The 17,082-nt window shown below is 48.3% G+C and overlaps 1 long non-coding RNA gene across 4 annotated transcripts in view; it reads left to right on the plus strand.

Moving 5' to 3' along the window:
- Positions 1-17,082, plus strand: part of LOC311445912 — a 382,273-nt gene that overhangs the window by 96,528 nt on the left and 268,663 nt on the right. For all 4 annotated transcript variants that reach the window (XR_014698669.1, XR_014698670.1, XR_014698671.1 and 1 more), the window contains exons 3-4: positions 8,811-8,857; positions 8,948-9,084. This is a non-coding gene — a long non-coding RNA (uncharacterized lncRNA). The remainder of the gene's footprint in view (positions 1-8,810; positions 8,858-8,947; positions 9,085-17,082) is intronic.

The following is a 17,082-nucleotide window of genomic DNA, read 5'->3' on the forward strand; positions in this document are numbered from 1 at the left end:
GTTCCTAATACAAGCCAGGATGCCGTTGGCCTTCTTGGCCACCTGAGCACACTGCTGGCTCATATTCAGCCGACTATCAACCATCACTCCCAGGTCCTTCTCTGCCTGGCAGCTTTCCAACCATTCCTCTCCCAGCCTGTAGCTCTGCTTGGGGTTGTTGTGCCCCAGGTGCAGGACCCGGCACTTGGCCTTGTTAAACTTCATGCAGTTGACCTCAGCCCATCGGTGCAGCCTATCCAGATCCTCCTGCAGAGCTTTCCTACCCTCAAGCAGATCGACACACGCACCTAACTTGGTGTCATCTGCGAACTTACTGAGGGTGCACTCGATGCCCTCGTCCAGATCATCGATGAAGATATTAAAGAGGACCGGCCCCAGCACCGAGCCCTGGGGGACGCCACTAGTGACTGGCCTCCAACTGGACTTGGCTCCATTCACCACGACTCTTTGGGCCCGGCTATCCAGCCAGTTTCTAACCCAACGAAGCGTGCGCCAGTCCAAGCCAAGAGCAGCCAGTTTCTTGAGGAGAATGCTGTGGGAAACAGTGTCAAAAGCCTTGCTGAAGTCAAGGTAGACCACATCCACAGCCTTTCCCTCATCCACCCAGCACGTCACTCTGTCATAGAAGGAGATCAGGTTCGTCAGGCATGACCTGCCTTTCATAAAGCCATGCTGACTGGGCCTGATCGCCTGCTTGCCCTGCAAGTGCTGCGTGATGACTCTCAGGAGGATCTGCTCCATGAGCTTTCCTGGCACTGAGGTCAAACTGACAGGCCTGTAGTTCCCCGGGTCTGCCCTCCGGCCCTTCTTGTAGATGGGTGTCACGTTTGCTAGCCGCCAGTCGATTGGGACCTCCCCCGATAGCCAGGACTGTTGATAAATGATGGACAGTGGCTTGGCCAGCTCCTCTGCCAGTTCCCTCAGTACCCTTGGGTGGATCCCATCCGGCCCCATCGACTTGTGCACATCTAAGTGCCGTAGCAGGTCACCAACCAGATCTTCATGGATAATGAGGGCCACATCCTGTTCCCCATCCCCTTCCACCAGCTCAGGGTACTGGGTATCCAGAGAACATCCAGTATTGCCGCTAAAGACTGAGGCAAAGAAGGCATTGAGCACCTCCGCCTTTTCCTCATCTCTTGTAACTAAGTTTCCCCCCGCATCCAGTAAAGGATGGAGATTCTCCTTAGTCCTCCTTTTTGTGTTGATGTATTTATAGAAACATTTTTTGTTATCTTTAACGGCAGTAGCCAGATTGAGCTCCAGATGAGCTTTGGCCTTCCTAATTTTGTCCCTGCACAGCCTCGCTACTTCTTTAAAGTCCTCCTTAGTGGCCTGCCCACTTTTCCAAAGCTTATAAACCCTCTTTTTCCTCCTAAGATCAAGCCACAATTCTCTGTTGAGCCAGGCCGGTCTTCTTCCCCGCCAGCTCGTCTTTGGGCACGTGGGTACAGACTGTTCCTGCGCCATGAAGACTTCCCTCTTGAAGATCGCCCAGCCTTCCTGGACCCCTCTGCCCTTCAGAACCGCCTCCCAAGGGACTCTACCAACCAGTGTCCTGAGCAGTTCAAAGTCAGCCCTCCGAAAGTCCAATACAGCGGTTTTACTGGTCCCCTTCCTGGCCTCGCCAAGAATAGTGAACTCCACCATTGCGTGGTCACTCTGCCCGAGACAGCTCCCGATGATCACGTCCTCCACCAGTCCTTCTCTGTTTGTGAAGAGAAGGTCTAGCGGGGCACCTCCCCTGGTAGGCTCACTAACCAGCTGCGTCAGGAAGCTATCTTCCACGCTCTCCAGAAACCTCCTAGACTGCTTTCTCAGGGCTGTGTTGTGCTTCCAGGATATGTCAGGGAAGTTGAAGTCCCCCACGAGTACAAGAGCTGACGATTTTGCAACCTCTGTCAGCTGCCTGTAGAATTCCTCATCTGTCTCCTCATCCTGGTTCGGCGGTCTATAGCAGACCCCGACCAGGACACTAGCCTTGTTGTCCCTGCCGATCCTAACCCAAAGGGACTCGACCTTGTCATTCCCAACCTCGAGTTCTACAACCTCGAAAGACTCTCTAATATAGAGAGCCACACCACCACCCCTTCTACCATGGAACACAACCCTTCTACCCTTCTACCATGGAACCTTTACCATGGAACACAACCCCATGGTTGCCATGGCAACAAAACCCCATGTTTGCCATGGCAACCCAACCCCATGGTTACAATAGCAACACAACCCCATCGTTACCATGGGAACACAACACCATATTTGCCATGGAAACCCAACCCCATTGTTACCATGGAAATAAAACCCCATGGTTGCATGGCAACACAACGCGATGGTTACCATGGACACACAACCGCATGGTAACCATGTCAACACAACCCCATGGTTGCCATAGCAACACAACCCCATGGTTACCATGGAGACACAACCCCATGGTTGCCATGTAAAAACAACCCCATGGTTGCCATGGCAACAGAACCCCATGGTTACCATGGTAACACAACCCCATTGTTTCCATGGTAAAAAAACCCCATGGTTGCCTTGGCAACACAACCCCATGGTTGCCATAGCAACAAAACGGCATGGTTGCCATGGCAACACAACCGCATGGTTACCATAGCAACCCAACCCCATGGTTACCATGGCAACACAACCCCACGGTTACCATGGAAACAGAACCCCATGCTTACCGTTTTAACCACAACACCATGGTTACCATGGCAACATTGCCCCGTGGTTCCCGTGGCAAAAAAACACATGGTTGCCATGGCAACACGACACCATGGTTGCCGTGGAACAAAAAATCATGGTTGCCATGGCAAAAAAAAAACATGGTTGCCATTGCAACAGAACCCCATGGTTACCATAGTAACACAACACCATGGTTGCCATGAAAACACAACCTTATAATTCCCATGACAAAACAACCCCATGGTTACCATTGCAACATAACACCATGTTTGCAATGGCAACAAAACCCAATGGTGTCCATGGCAACCCATCCCCATGGTTACCTTTCCAACACATCGCCATGCTTGCCATGGCAAAAGAACCCCATGGTTACCACAGCAACAAAAACCCATGGTTACCATGGCAACACAACCCAATGGTTGCCATGGCAACAAAACCCCATGCTTCCCATGGCAACTCAAACCCATGGTTACCATGGCAACAATCTTACACTTCCTATAGTAACATGGCCTTGTGTTGCCTATGGCACTACGGTGTCACCACCCCATGGCAAGACCCCATGGTTGCAATGGCACAACAACCACATGGTTACCATAGCAACACAACCCCACGGTTATCATAGCAACCCAACCCCATGGTTACCATGGCAACACAACCCCATGGTTGCCATGGCAACCCAACCCCATGGTTGCCATGGTAAAAAAAACACATGGTTGCTATGGAAACACAAGGCCAGATTTGCCATGGCAGCCCAACCCCATGGTTACCATGGAAACAGAACCCCATGGTTGTAATAGCAACACAACGCCATGGTTACCATGGACACACAATCGCATGGTTACCACAGCAACTCAACCCCATGGTGACCATGGCAACACAACCCCATGGTTGCCATGGCAACACAACCCCATATTTACCATGGGGACACAACCCCATGGTTGCCATGGAAACACAACCCCATGGTTGCTATGGTAACAAAACCACATGGTTACCATGGCAACACAACACAATGATAGCCATGGCAACAAAACCCCATGGTTGCCATGGCAACTGAACCTAATAGTTTCCATGACAACACAACCCCATGGTTGCCATTGAAACACAACCCCATGGTTACCATGGCAACACAACCACATGGTTAACATGGCAACAGAATCCCATGGTTGCCATGGTAACAAAACCCCATGGTTGCCATGGAACCCATCCCCATGGTTGCCAGGGCAACACAACCCCATGGTTGCCATGGTAACAAAACCACATGGTTGCCATGGAAACACAACCGCCTGGTTTTCAAGGCAACACAACCCCATGGTGTCCATGGCAACTGAAACCTATGGTTGCTATGGAAAGAAAACCCCATGGTTGCCATGGCTACACAACCCCATGGTTCCAAAGGCAACAAAACACCATGCTTTCAATGGCAACCAAATTACATGGTTTCCATGGCAACAGAACCCAATGATTTCCATGGCAACACAATCCCATGTTTTCCATGGTAACAAAACCCCATAGTTGCCATGGCAAATAACCCCAGTTTACCATGGAAATAAAACCCCATGCTTGCCATGGCAACAAAACTCCATGGTTGCCATGGCAACCGAACCTCATGGTTATTATGGCAACACAACCCCATGGTTCCCATGGAAACACAACCCTATGGTTGCCTTGGAAACACAACCCCATGGTTACCCTGGCAAAAAAAAAACAAAGGTTGCCATGGCAACACAACCCCATGGTTACCATGGCAACTCAACGCCATAGTTACCATGGCAACAAAACGCCATGGTTGTTATGGCAACACAACCCCATGGTTACCATGCCAAAACAACCACACGGTTGCCATGGAAACACAACCCCATGGTTGCCATGGCAAGAATACCCCATGGTTACCATGGCAACACAACCCTATGGTTGCCATGGAAACAAAATACCATGGTTACCATGGCAACACAACCCCAAGGTTACCATGCCAAAACAACCCCATGGTTGCCAAGGAAACACAACCCCATGGTTGCCATGGCAACACTATCCCATGGTTACCACGGCAACACAACCTTATGGTTGCCATGACAAGAAAACGCCATGGTTGCATGGCAACACTACCCCATGGTTACCATAGCAACACAATCCCAGGGTTGCCATGGCAACACAACACCATGGTTACCATGGCAACACAACCCCATGGTTACCATTGAAACAAAACCCAATTGTTGCCATGGTAACACAACCCCATGGTTTCCGTGGTAACAAAACCCATTGTTTACCATGGTAACACATCCACATGGTTGCCATAGCAACACAACCCCATGGTTGCCATGGCAACAAAACTCCATGGTTGCCATGGCAACAAAACTCCATGGTTGCCATGGCAACACAAACACATCTTTGGCATGGCAACACAACCCCATGGTTTCCATGGCAACCCAACCCCATGCTTACAATTTTAACCGCAACACCATGGTTTCCATGGCAACACTTCCCCATGGTTACCATGGAAACACAACCCCATGGTTGCCACGGAAACACAACCCCATGGTTGCCATGGCAACACAACCCCATGGTTACCATGGAAACACAACCCCATGGTTGCCATGGAAACACAACCCCATAGTTGCCATGGCAACACAACCCCATGGGTGCCATGGTAACAAAACCCCATGGTTACCATGGTAACACAACTCCATGGTTTCCATGAAAACATAACCTTATAATTCCCATTACAAAACAACCCCATGGTTACCATGCCAACACTACCCTATGGTTGCCATGGCAACAAAGCGCCATGGTTACCATGGCAACCCAAGCCCATGGTTACCATGGCAACACAACCCCATGGTTGCCATTCCAACAGAACCGCCTGGTTACCATTGCAACCCAACCCCATTGTTACCATGGCAACCCATCCCCATGGTTACCATGGCAACAGAACACCATGGTTCCCATGGCAACTAAACCCTATAGATGCCATGGCAACAACACGCCTGGTTGCCATGGCAACGCAACCCCATGGTTACCATGAGAACAGAACCACATTGTTACCATGGCAACAAAACCCCATGGTTACCATGGCAACACAACCCCATGGTTACCATGGCAACAAAACCGCATTGTTACCACGACAACCCAATACAATGGTTACCATGGCAACACAACCCCATGGTTACCATGGCAAGAGAACCCCATTGTTGCCATGGCAACACAACCCCATGGTTACCATGGCAACACAACCCCATTGTAGCCATGGCAACACAACCCCATGGTTACCATGGCAATACTATCTCATGGTTGCCACGGCAATACAAACCCATGGTTGCCATTGTAACAAAACCCCATGGTTGCCATGGCAACCAAACGCTTAATAGTAAGGTTAAGAGTAATTGTACGAGTAATTGCTAGGGTAAGTGCAAGCGTAAGTGTACATGTAAGAGTTTTTGTATGGCTTATGATAAGGGTTAGGTTAAGGTTAAGGTTTATGTTAAGTGTAAGTGTAAGGGTAACGGAGACAGTAAAGGTAAGGGTAAGGGGAACGGTAAGATTAAGGCTACAAGTACGTGTTAGGGTATGGGTTATGGTAAGGGTAAGGGTTAGGGTAAGGGTAAGTGTAAGGGTAGGGGTCAGGGTAAGGGTTAGAGTAAGGGTTAGGGTAAGGGTAAGTGTTGGGGTAATGGTTAGGGTTAATTTTAGGGTTAGGGTGAGAAAAAAGTTAGGGTAAGTATTAGGTTAAGGTTAAGGGTAAGGTTAAGGTTAAGTGTAAGTTTTAGGGTAAGGGTTAATGTAAGGGTCAGGGTAAAGGTTCAGGTAAGGTTTAGGGTTAGGTTTAGGTTAAGTTTAAGTGTTAGGGTAAGCGTAAGTTGTATGGATAAGGATAAGTGTAAGGGATAGGTAAGGGTGTTAGGGTAAGGGTAAGGTTAATGGTAACCGTAAGTGTAAGGGTAAGGGTTAGGGTAAGGGTAAGAGTAAGGGGAAGGGGAAGGCGAAGTCTAAGGGTCCAGGTCAGGGTAAAAGTTAGAGTAAGGGTTAGGGTTAGGGTTAGGTAAGGATAAGTGTTAGGGTAATGGTTACGGTTAATTTTAGGGTTATGGTGAGGGAAACGTAAGGGTATGTATTAGTTTAAGGGTAAGGTTAAAGTTAAGATTAAGAGTAAGGTTTAGGTTAAGGGTTAGGGTTAGAGTAAGGGTTAGGGTTAGGGTTAGTGTTAGGGTAAGGGTTAGGTTTAATGTAAGGGTCAGGGTAAGGGTTGGGGTAAGGTTTAGGTTAAGGGTAAAAGCATGTATAATGGTAAGGGTAAGGGTGAGGGTTAGGGTAATGGTTAGATTTAGGTAAGGGTGAGGGTTAGGGTAAGATTTAGAATTAGGCAAAGGTAAGTGTAGCAGAAAGGGTAAGGTTTAGGATAAGGGTAAGTGTTAGGATTAGGGTAAGGTTTAGGGTTAGCTTAATAGTAAGGTTAAGGGTAATTGTACGAGTAATTGCTAGGGTAAGTGCAAGCGTAAGTGTACATGTAAGTGTTGTTGTATGGCTTATGATAAGGGTTAGGTTAAGGTTAAGGTTTATGTTAAGTGTAAGTGTAAGAGTAACGGAGACAGTAAAGGTAAGGGTAGGGGGAACAGTAAGGTTAAGGCTACAAGTACGTGTTAGGGTATGGGTTATGGTAAGGGTAAGGGTTAGGGTAAGGGTAAGTGTAAGGGTACGGGTCAGGGTAAGGGTTAGAGTAAGGGTTAGGGTTAGGGTTAGGGTAAGGTTAAGTGTTAGGGTAATGGTTAGGGTTAGTTCTAGGGTTAAAGTTTGGAAAACGTATGCGTAAGTATTAGGTGAATGTTAAGGGTAAGGTTAAGGTTAAGAGTAAGTGTAAGGTTTAGGGTAAGGGTTAGGGTTAATGTCAAGGGTCAGGGTAAGGGTTGGGGTAAGGTTTAGGGTAAGGGTTACATTAAGGATAAGTGTTAGGGTAAGGGTAAGGTTAATGGTAACCATAAGTGTAAAGGTAAGGGTTAGGGTAAGGGTAAGAATAAGGATACGGGTCAGGGTAAGGGTTAGAGTTACGGTTAGGGTTAGGGTAAGGGTAAGTGTTAGGGTAATGGATAAGGGTAAGGGTAAGGTTAAGAGTAAGTGTAAGTTTTAGGGTAAGGATTAGGGTTAATGTAAGGGTCAGGGTAAGGGCTGGGGTAAGGTTTAGGGTTAGGGTTAGGTTAAGGGTAAGGATTAGGGTAAGGGTAAGGTTATGGATAAGGATATCTGTAATTGTTAGGGTAAAGGTAATGTTAAAGGTAACAGTAAGTGTAAAGAGAAGGGTTAGGGTAAGGGTAAGAGTAAGGGTATTGGTAATGATAAGGGTGAGGGTTACAGTAGGGGTAAGTGTAAGGTTTAGATTTAGGCTAAGGGTAAGTGTAGCAGAAAGGGTAAGCTTTACATTAAGGTTTAACGTTTAGTTTTAGGTTAAAGTTAAGGGTAAGGGTACGGGTCAGGGTAAGGGTTAGAGTAAGGGTTTGTGTAAGGGTAAGGGTAAGGGTTAGGATAAGTGTAAGGGTGCAAGCAAGGATTAGGGCAAGAGTAATTGTAAGGGTAATAGTAAGGGTTAGGGTAAGTGTAAGGGTATGGGAAAGTGTTAGGATATGGTTTAGGGGAAGTGGAAGGGTAAGGGTTAGGTTAAGTGTAGGAGGAAGGGGAAGGAAAGGGGAAGGGTTGGAGTAAGGATTAGGGTAAGGGTAAGGTTATGGTTAAAGGAAAGAGTAAGGGTAAGGAAAAAGTAAAGGTAAGGATTTCGGTAATGGTAAGGGTGAGAAGGGTTAGGGTAAGGGTTACGGTAAGGGTGAGAAGGGTTAGGGTAAGGGTTATGGTAAGGGTTAGGTAACACAGTGTACAACCTGGGACGTCACACGCAGAGCTGCCTCTGGCAAGGTGAGTGAGGAACAGATGTAGCAGTTGTTGTGTTGTAGGTCTCACTGTTCCTCTAAGCATCCCCTCTTTGTCTTTTAGAGGTGTTGGAGCTGTTTGAAGAGGGTAGATTGAAGCATCTGCCTCGGGGGCTGGTAAGCGGCAGAGGTAAGGGAGCAGATGAGAGTAACTTACCTAGTTGTGCTGTGTCTTTGGATGCTGCATAGGCCTATGCGTTTCTTTTTCTTTCACAGGTGTCTCGCACAGGCTCAAAGGAGCAAACTGCACTCTGAAGAGCTGTGTAAGAAGAGGGGCTGGTCATGAGCTGGGTTGGAGCAGAACGACCAAGTAGCACAAGATGACTATGAAAGGTGTCCGTCTTGCTTTGCAGGTGCCGTGGCAGGCTCTCCACAGAAGTGGATAAGGATATGAGATAAGGCCAGAGAGCGACAAGGAGCGGCACATGCAGGGATGGTTTTGAAGCGCTGCGGTGGCTTACTCTTCTGTTCATCAGGTGCCACAGGCAAGGTGGGTTGTAACATCAGTCGTTATATTTGCATGAAAGCAGTTCACTTGAATGCCACAGTGCATCTGAGTAGGGTGTTCTAGCAGAACAAGCTTGTCTGGCACAGCGGTGCCTGATGGCAGTGTGTTTCCTCAGGTGAAGAGGTGCCTGAAGCCCCATCCTATCTAGCCTACACACAATTATCTGAGAATGAAAGCTGCTTTCCAGTAATTCAGAAAGCCAAGTTACGTCTCAGCCTTGAGCATCTCGGGCTTTTGGGCCTGTCTGTAACATTTGGCACCAGCACTAATACTTTTTTTGGCATATGTTTAGCGTTTGGGGCCTGTGTCTGGGATTTGGGCCCTGTCTCGAACCAGTGGGGCTTTGTCCTGGGTTTTGGAGCCTGCCTCTAGAGTTCAAGGCCTGTGATTAGGCTTTTGGGGTCTGTGTCTGGGGGCCGGTATCTGGGGGCAAGGGGGGAGCTGCTTGTAGACCCTTGGGGCCAGCATTGAGGGGGTTGGGAGCTGACTCTACACCTTTGGGGCCTGCTTCTGGGGGAGGGGGGGTTGAGACCAGCATCTGGGGGAGGGGTGGGAGCTCTTTGTATTCCTTTGGAGCCTGTGTCGGGGGGGGTGGGAAGGGGAGGGTTGGTTGGGAGCTGCTTGCACACTGTTGGAGCCTGGGTTGAGGGAGGAGGTTTGGAGCTGCTTCTACACCTTTGGGCCTGGCATCGGGGGTAGGGGGTTGGGTGCTGGTTGTAGGGGCCTGTGTTTGTGGGGGGCTTGGGGCCTCCCTCGGGGGGGGGCGGGAGGGTTGGAAGCTGCTTGTATAGGGTAGGGGGCCTGCCTGGCAGGGATTGGGAGCTGCTTGTAGAATTTGGGTCCCTGTGTCTGGGGGGGGTTGGGGCCTGTGTCTCAGGGTTGTTGGGAACTGGTTGTACACCTTTGGGTCCTGTCTCTGGGGGGGAGCTACTTGTACACTTTTGGGGTCTGTATTTGAGGGGGGTTGGGAGCTGCTTGTGCACTTTTGGACCTATGTTTAGGGGGGTTGGGAGTTGCTCATGCATTCTAGGTGCCTCCCTTTTGAGAAAGGTTGGGGCCTGCATCTGTGGGTGGTTGGGAGCTGCTTGTACACTATAGGGGCCATGGTCTTGGAGGGGGGTCTGGGCTGTTTATGCACCTTTGTGGCCTGTGTTTGGGGGGGGGGTGGTGGGCCTGTGCCTGGGGGAGTTGGGAGGTGCTTGTTCACTCTAGGAGCCTCCATTTGGGGGTCTTTGGGGCCTCCCTTTGAGGGGGAGGGAGTTGGGAGTTGGTTGTACACCTCCGCATCCCATGTCTTGGGGGGAGTGGGGGGAGTGGGACCGGTCTCTGAAGGGGCGGGTTGTGAGCTGCTTGTACACCTGTGTCGGGGGGAGGGTAGGGGGGTTGGCAGGGGTCGGGCCCGGGTCTTGGGCCAGTGTCTGGGTGGAGTCCAGTTCTTGGGAGGGGGAGGTGGGGTAGGAGCTGCTTGTGGGCAGTTGGGGTCTGCATCTGGGTGTGGTTGGTGCCTGCTTCTGTTGGCAGTTTGGGGCCTGCTTGTAGACTTGTGCAGCCTGGGTTTGGGGGCTTTTCTGTAACGTTTGGGGCCTGCATTTTTGCTTTGGGATGCATCTTGAGCTTTTGAGGCCTAGCAGTAGCATTTGGGGCCTGCATCTGGGGCTTTTCTGTAGCATTTTGGTTGCGTATTTGTGATTTGGGGCCTGTATCCAGGGTTTTGCCTTTTTTGTAGTTTCCATCTTTGTGTGTGTGTGTTTCGTTGTTGGTTGTCTGGGGTTAGGGGCAGTTTGGGGTTTGGATTAAGGTCAGTGTCATTAGCGTTAGGGGGTTGATAATAAGGGTTAGGGTTGTGGTTAGAGTTGTTAGGTTTAAGGGGAATAAGGACTTCAGGGTAAGGGGATCAAGGTTGTGGGAATAAAAATGTTGTTTTTGCGCAGTTACATCCTGTAGAGGGAAGGAAGGTGGTATTGAGATATGCTTGCAGTGATAAGACAGCTTAACAGTGTGAAATGAGTTCATCTGATTCGTGTCAATATGGAACAATGCTAGGGCCGCATGATATGATGAAAAGTCTGAGAAAACCAGAGTGGTTAATATATATAGTTCTTGTATCTTGCAAAGGAATGGTCCAGCAATTCGGGTCAATAGGGGATAAGAGAACAAAGGGGTTTCAGAATAACTGCTAACTATTCCAACTGTTGCATGGGACACTATGCAAGTGTCTGCCATCCAGCCAAGATGGACAAAGGAGATGGACAAGAGAAAAGCCTGGGAGGAAGACTACGAGCCTTCAGTACGAGCGGTCCCCAGAGGGACCACCGGAGACTGATAACGCCTGCACCAGTGGGAGGGTTTGGATTCTGGGAACTAATTAGAATAACCCTGCCTTTTGTAGAAGTAGTAATGAATATGTATTAGCCTAGCAGCATAAAAACCAGCCGCCTGATGTAACTTGTGTGCGTCTTGGTGAGACTTGCAGAGACTCCTGGCGCACCCAGCGCTGCTTGCTTACCTCTATTCATTTAATAAATTGTAAATTTCAATTGCAATCCTATTTGGGACCCAGTCATTTATTACAAGTGGGCTCTCGTCCGGGAGGGCTTTGGTTCCTGATTTCTGGTTTGATCTAGGAGAGGCACCCCCACCATTTGGTGGCTGCTGTTTGAGTCAGGTCGGAACTAATGGCATCTTGAACCTGAATAAAGGTAAACAAAGTTTCTGATTCTTTTTTTCAGCTCCCTTGCCAGCTGCAGCACTATATTTTGCCCGTAATTGTGTGTGTGAAGATCCGAACAAAGATGACGGAGTCGTAAGCATTTAAAGCGTATACCGTTCGGTTGGGTGGGGTTCGGTTGCCTGTGTGTGTAAGAGTGTGACTGAGATGGAACTTAGTTCCGAAGCGATTGTGGAGGTCTTCTAACCGCGGTTCCAATCTCCCGCGAGGGACTTGGCCGGTGAAGGACGGAAGGGATTCCTATAGGATTTGTGGGTGTGTGATAGGTCCTCGACCCCCCTGCAAGACACTCTTACTAAGGTAACCAAGGGCTGTGGGAATTGCCATAGTAAAATTCCTAGATGGGTCAGACAAAATCGAAGACCAGAGACCAGAAGAAAGGGAGCAAATTACCAGTCATACCACCAGAAAGTCCATTAGGAATAACGATTAGAAATTGGAATGATAGGGACCCCAGAAAAGGAAAAAGTAAATTAAAAATGGTCCAGTATTGTGTGACAGAATGGCCAAAGGAGCCTTTAAGACTACATGTCTTTTGGCCTGTTTTTGGATCCTTCGAAGACTGGATTTGCCAGGCCTTAAATATCCATGTTAATTCAAAGGAACCTTTTAGCCAGGAAGAAAGTGATTATGCAGGATTATGGATCAGGAGGACTTCACGTCCTTTTCCAGCCTCAATATTTACACTAAAAGCAGGTAAGAAATTTGAAGAACAAGAAGAACATGAAAAAGAAAAAGAAGATAAACGTGAGCCGTTGGATAAGCTACCACCTCCATATCCTAACAATCCACACCCGGCGGATCCCCCTCCGGTGGCTGTGGTATCGCCACCAGTACCACCGTTGCCCCAGCTTCCACCACCAACAGCACCAGAATTAGACCGACCTCCGGCTGCATGCACGAGAAGTAGGACTGCCGTATCTGAGAGAGCTTCTCTATATCCCTTAAGGGAGGTAACTGGTGTATAACTGGTGCGCGTCTTGGTGGAGCAGAGACTCCCAGCATACCCAGCACTGTTTGCTTACCTCTATTCATTCAGTGAATTGTAAACTTTGATTGTAATCCTATTTGGGACTTTTATTTATTATAACAGACAACCTTGTAAAACGCAGACAACCAGAATCCTTACAGCAATTAGGTGGAAATCACGGCGTAAGAAACATTACCACCTCAAAGAGTAAAAACCTCAAAAGAAATGTGACTTGTAACAGGCCAGCAGCTGTGTATTTTCTGTGAAGCACCAGCTAGATTATGAACCTTGAATAGTTAAAGGGGAAACAGGGGAGGGTCCCGGTCCTCGGCAGAAAAAAAAATGTATAAACTGTGTATGGAATTAGTAGGCACCCTCCTGCTTGTGGGACACCCGCCATTGTAATCTCGAATAATAATGCTACTGTACTGAGATCCTCAACTCAGCCTATGCTATTTGCTACAGATTGATTCAGGGTTTTAAGGTTTCAGGGATTGGGCACTAGGGTTGGGTTTCAGGGTAAGGGGTTTCAGGGTTTATGTTTAGGATTTTAAGGTTTTTAGGGTTGGAGTTTTAACAGTTAGGATTTTAAGGATTTGGGGGTTAGGGTTTTAAGGGTTTCAGGGTTAGCGTGTTAGGGTTTTAGAGTTTTTTGGGTTGTAGTGTTGATATGTTTTTTAGGGTTAGAGTCTTAAGGTTTTATTTTTGGTCAGTTATTTACGGTTAGGGTTTTAAGATCTTTTTTTTTTTTTTTTTTTTTTTTTTTTTTTTTTTTCAGGTTAGGTTCTCCAGGGCCAGGTTTTGAGTATCCTAATTTTGGGGGTTTGGATTTTGAGCATCTTAATTTTGGGGGTTAGGCTTTTGTGTGCCCTAATTTTTTGGGATCGGCTTTCAAGCATCCTAAGTAGTTGGGTTAGGGTTTTGAGCATCCTCAGTTTTCAGGATAGGGTTTTGAGCATCTTAATGTTTCCAGGATAGGGTTTGGAGCGTCCTAATGTTTTGGGTTGGGGCTTTGAGCGTCCTAATGTTTTTGGGTTAGGGTTTGGAGCGTCCTAAATTTTCAGGATAGGGTTCTGAGCATCTCAGTGTTTCCAGGATAGGGTTTTGAGCGTCCTAAGTTTTTGGGATAGGTCTTTGAGCTTCCTAATGTTTTCCGGATAGGGTTTGGAGCATCTTAGTGTTTTGGGTTTGGGTTTTGAGCGTCCGAATGTTTTTGGGTTAGGGCTTGGAGCATCCTAATATTTTTGGGTTAGGGCTTTGAGCGTCCTGTTTTTGGGATAGGGTTTGGAGCGTCCAAAGATTTTGGGTTTGGGTTTTGAGCTTCCAAAGTGTTATAAGTTGCCCCCTTAATTAATTTTCAGAGAGCGTTGTATTAATCATAGAAAGGAATTTATTGAGTAAGCAAACATCAAGCAAAACAACACTGGGCAGCCGGGGAGTCTCAGCTCCACCAACGGCACGCACCTCACCCCCGCCAAGGTCCCTTTTTATATCTTGCTAATTCCGGGATTACGCAGCACATCCTGGTATATTCTGCGACTGCGCGCACTGTTGCGCGCAAAAGAATTTTTAAGAATTTAAATCTCTTTAAAAAGAAAATTAAGCAAAAGAATTTTCATAGTGTCTAGGCAAGCATTATGCAGCTCCTTACTTCAGCAGGGAGCTTTCGCAACTCCCGCTCCTCAAACACAACTCCTTGTTTTTATAATACAAAAGACAATGAACAAACATTTTTGGTGTATTACCCTAAGTTTTTGGGTTAGGGTTTTTTGCGTCTCAATGTTTTGGGGTTAGGGTTTGGAGCGCCCTAAGTTTTTGGGCTAGGGCTTTGAGCATTCCTAACGTTTTGGGTTGGGTTTGGGTTTTGAGCATCCTAAGATTTTGGGTTAGGGGTTTTAGGCATAGGTCTTCAGGGGTTTAGTGTGGTAAATAATTTGGGTTAGGTCTGTAGGGGTTTCGAGGTTTTTTGGATGTTAGGGCTTGAGGCTTTTTTTGTAAGGGCGGTGAGGGTTCCAGTGAGTGCTGGTAAATGCAGTTCTCGAGCACTCGGCCTGTGATTGGCCATGCTGGCTGTGCGGGGAATGCTGGTAGGTGTAGTTTTCTGGCACTGGGAGGCCATGTTGTCTGCCCAGAGCACACCGGGAGATGTAGTTCTCGGGACTCCGGACTTCCGGGAGGCCATGTTGCGTACCCAGAGTATGCCGGGAAATGTAGTTGTCGGATTCGGGACTTCCGGGAGGCCATGTTGAATGCCCAGAGCATACCGGGAGATGTAGTTCTCGGGAACTAGGGTTAGGGTTAGGGGCTAGGGCTAGGGCTAGAGTTAGGGTTTCGGGTGAGGGTTGGGGTTGGGGGTTATTGTTAGGGTTAGTGGTTTAGGGTTAGGCTTAGAGGGTTAGAGTTAGGGGTAGGTTTAGAGGGTTAGGGTAAGGGTTAGGCGTTAGGGGTTAGGGGTTGGGGTTGTGGTTAGCGTTAGGGTAAGGGTTAGGGTGAGAGTATTAGGGTTAGGGTTTGGGTTCAGATTAGGGTAAGGGTAGGGTAAGGATTAGGATAAGGGTAATGGTTAGGGTTAGGGTTAGGTTTAGGGTAAGAATAAGGGTAAGCTAATGGTTAGGATAAGGGTAAGGGTTAGGGTAAAGGTTTTCATTTGTTAAAGCTGAAACGCAGTATGCAATCTGGCACGTCATAGCCAGAGCTGCCTATGGCAAGGTGAGAGGTAAATAAAAGTTTGAGCTAATTCCAGTTGGAAGAGTTCCAATTACTTGCTTGGTCATAATGTCTTTTAATATTGAAAGCTGCAGCAAAAGCATGGGGATTTTTGCTTCTAGAAACACCCTAGTTCTCTTGTCTGCACTATGCGTGCTTTTGAGCTAAAGCTGATTAAAAAATGAAAAGAAAAATCACACACACACACACAAAAAAAAAAAAAAAAAAAAAAAACACACCACAGCTGCTGCGGCTCTCTTCCTACTTCCTTGTGCTTTGCCCCTACCCTTCCCAGGTGATTGGGTTTGGGTGCTAGTCGGGGCCAAATGGTATATGAGTCCCAGGCATCCCCTCAGAGAGCTTATTCTGCTTGGGCTGCTCTTTGGGGTGTTTGTTTTTCCTTCGGTCAGTTGCAGGCTTCTTCAGGTGGATGAGAGTTTATGGACTGATGCGTTTCCAAGTAGCGAGGGGTACGCACATCTTTTTGAGGTAACAGCTAGTAGGATCTGTTAGAATAAACTAATGTAGTACTTGGTGCCTTTATTGCATGCAGTTCTTTATCAGGTGAGTAACTGTTGCGAGTAACTGAAGTCAATGTTACTTGGTGTGTTTGCTATGCAGTGCCTGTGCGGACTATTGCACGAGACACAGCTTTCTGACATCTGGCCCAGCAACTACTAAATAAGGGGAGGGGAGAAGCTGAAGAACGACCAAAGGACAAAGCCTGGGAGGAAGACTACGAGCCTTCAGTACGAGCGGCCCCCAGAGGGACCACCGGAGACTGATAACGCCTGCACCAGTGGGAGGGTTCGGATTCTGGGAACTAATTAGAATAACCCTGCCTTTTGTAGAAGTAGTAATGAATATGTATTAGCCTAGCAGCATAAAAACCATCCGCCTGATGTAACTTGTGTGCGTCTTGGTGGAGCAGAGACTCCTGGCGCACCCAGCGCTGCTTGCTTACCTCTATTCCTTTAATAAATCATAAACATTAATTGTAAGCCTATTTGGGACTCGGTCATTTATTACAAGTGGGACCTCCCGATGGGTGGAAGCTGTCGGGATAGCTCGGGATGCTGAGGCGTGGTGCTGCAAGGAGGTTGGTGGTCGGTGGCGCCCTGGGGCAGGCCGAATTGGGAGGGGGCGAGGCGGCGGGTGGTCGGTGGCTTCTGTGGAAAAAGCGCTTGTATGGGGGGCTGCGCGTTCAGAGGAACCTTGACAGGCTGCAGACAGGGGCAGGCAGGAACCTTTTGAAATTCAGGAGAGGGAAATGCCAAGCCCTACCCCTAGGGAGAAACACCTCTGTTTACCAGCACTGGCTAGCTCGATACTGAATAAGCATTTCTTCATGGAAGGGGTGCTTTGCTATTAGAACAGGCTGCCCGGGGAAGTGGTAAGAGACCCGATCCTTAAAAGTATTGAAGAGACATGTGGACATAGCCCGGGAGTCCGGCCTCCGGCAGGGCGGGAGCTGGCTCTTCCGAGCCCCTGTGCTCCGGTCTTGTGCGACGCGTTTGCAAGCAGCACCGGGTGCCGGGTCCGACATCGGACGGTTCGGGGACGGCGATTCCGGGGC

The sequence above is a fragment of the Aythya ferina genome (assembly GCF_964211825.1).
Source record: "Aythya ferina genome assembly, chromosome: 16".
Taxonomy (NCBI): Eukaryota; Metazoa; Chordata; class Aves; order Anseriformes; family Anatidae; genus Aythya; species Aythya ferina.